General features: G+C 41.7%; 1 non-coding gene across 1 annotated transcript; it reads left to right on the top strand.

Moving 5' to 3' along the window:
• The first annotated feature begins 412 nt into the window (after positions 1 to 412).
• LOC118488511 lies at positions 413 to 519 on the top strand. Its single transcript, XR_004885053.1, has one exon. It is a non-coding gene; the product is annotated as a small nucleolar RNA R71 (small nucleolar RNA).
• The last annotated feature ends 1,812 nt before the right edge of the window (positions 520 to 2,331 follow it).

Below are 2,331 nucleotides of genomic sequence, written 5' to 3' on the forward strand. Positions count from 1 at the left end.
TTTAGGTGCCCGTTGGAGGACCCGACGGCCTAGGTCTATTATCAATGTAGTTTACCGATTCTGTTTGATCATCTGTTTCTTTCATACAACTCCAATTTTCATGTGGCCCACCATACCATTCACAAGCCATAACCGAGACTGTTTTTGTCATCTCTAACTTTTTAATTTTAGAAGGGCCTCGATTTGGGCTTGTAAAGAGGTGCTTTCATCAACCTTATGGGCGCCCGGGGCAATAGATTCATTGCCTCGGGGAGTGTGCCACTGGAAATTGGTTTGAGCAATTTCCTCAATTTGATTATATATTTCATGCGGGCGGCGATTACCTAAAAGTCCCCTGGAGCTAGAGTCAAGTGTTTGTCTTGTGTGTGGCAACAACCCATTATAGAAAGTGGATACTTGTTGCCATATCGCAAGACCGTGATGAGGACACTTTCGCAATAGCTCCTTGAACCTTTCCCAAGTTTCATATAAGGATTCCCCATCCTCTTGTGAATAGGTATTAATTTCAGTCGTTAATTTAGCCGTTTTAGCGGGAGGGAAATACTTATATAGAAATTTTTGGGCTAGTTCATCCCAAGTGTTTACCGATCTAGCTAGGAGGGTGTTATGCCAAGCCTTTGCTCGGTCTTTTAGTGAAAAAGGAAACATTCGGAGGCGGATGGCATCATTTGATGCTCCATTGATCTGAAAGGTATCACATATTTCTAAGAAACTAGTAATATGTAGATGGGGATCCTCGTCCGCAAGCCCATGGAAGGTTGCAGAGTTTTGAAGCATCTATATCAAATGCGGCCGAAGTTCGAAGTTATTGGCTTCAACATTCGGTGCATTGATAGCGGCGCCGAGATTACCTACGGTGGGTCGTAGATAATCCATGAGGGTACATTGGTCCGCCATTGGAAGTGGGTTCCCTGAAACCTTCTCTTGGTTTTTAGCTTTGAGTCTTTTTCTGAGAAAGCGTTCGGGTTCTTCTAGAGGTTTTTTTATGTCTTTATTAGAACTGGAGCTCATACACTACGTAGAGGTGGCGTCTGGTTCTAATTCCTGCAACAAAAACAGAAAAGAATGTTGGTCAGAAGGTTCACCACGGCCCCGTGCTCAGTGAACACGGCCCGTGGTCGGAGTTACAGTGATTGTTTTCCGGATCCTTGTTACTGGAGAGTTGGACACGGCCCCGTGTTGCACCGACACGGCCCCGTGTTCAGCCTTCTGTAACTCGGAAAACTAAAAACTGCCAGTAACACTGCTGGGCACGGCCCGTGTCCGACCAGGCACGGCCCGTGCTGAGCTCTGTAGAAGCTGAAAAACTAGAAAAATCCTAAAAAATAAAAAGAAAAATAAAAAAAAATGATTAGACCGTTGATTCCTAACTTTCTTAAAATCCTTGTGTCCCCGGCAACGGCGCCAAAAACTTGATGCGTGCTAGTGTGTATATGTTTTAGGTATATCTTTTAAGCCCTTTTTACACTTTTTAGCCAAGTTTTAAATTTATAAAACACGATATTTACTAACACTAAACACACATATGGGCAAGTGCACCCATCGTGGACGTAGTATAGTGTTGGTAAGATACCGAGGTCGTCCAAGGACACAAGAGCTTTTAGTACCGGTTTATCCTCAACGTCTAATCAAATCAAAATGTTAGAAAAGATTTTAAAACTAAGAAAATAAAACTAACTAAATACTGAAAAATAAAAATAAATTTAAAAACAGATAGACAAGATGAATCACTTGGATCCGACTCGTGTATAGTGTAACGTTTGATTATTTTCGCACTTTTGCACTTGTTTAAGAGATTATCTTAGTTATTGTAGTAGGCCCCTCTTTTGAAGGTGACGTTACTTGTCACACCCCCAAAATCCACCATGCGGAGTATCACCGCTTGGAGGCGTGACATAACCAGGATCGAGCCACCAATCATATTGAACAACTCAATTAAGTAAATAAAACCAAACATAATACGATTGGTGACCAAAGCTAGTTAACCTTGTTTGGTTTAAACAGCGGAAGCATAACGTAAATCCCAAAAGCATAAGTTCGCAGTTCATAAGTTTAAAGTCCAACACTTAGGTTTAATAAGTTCAAAATGTTTTAAATATTAAACACTGGACATAACCGTCCGTACACCACAACGACTCCTTCCTCGTGCAAGCTCCGAGTGTTTAGCGACCTGTAAGGCATGTAACAACTAGTCAACAACAAAGTTGAGTGAGTTCACGTTTGGTTGTTTAGTTTTAAGTTGTTTTTCCGAAAACGTGGTTTGTCTTTCGTTGGCGTAATTGCCGTGGGGGTTACCCCGTAGTTGAAAGAAAGTTTAACCAGTTCATTCTT

The sequence above is a fragment of the Helianthus annuus genome, chromosome 16 (assembly GCF_002127325.2).
Source record: "Helianthus annuus cultivar XRQ/B chromosome 16, HanXRQr2.0-SUNRISE, whole genome shotgun sequence".
In the NCBI taxonomy this organism is placed as follows: Eukaryota; Viridiplantae; Streptophyta; class Magnoliopsida; order Asterales; family Asteraceae; genus Helianthus; species Helianthus annuus.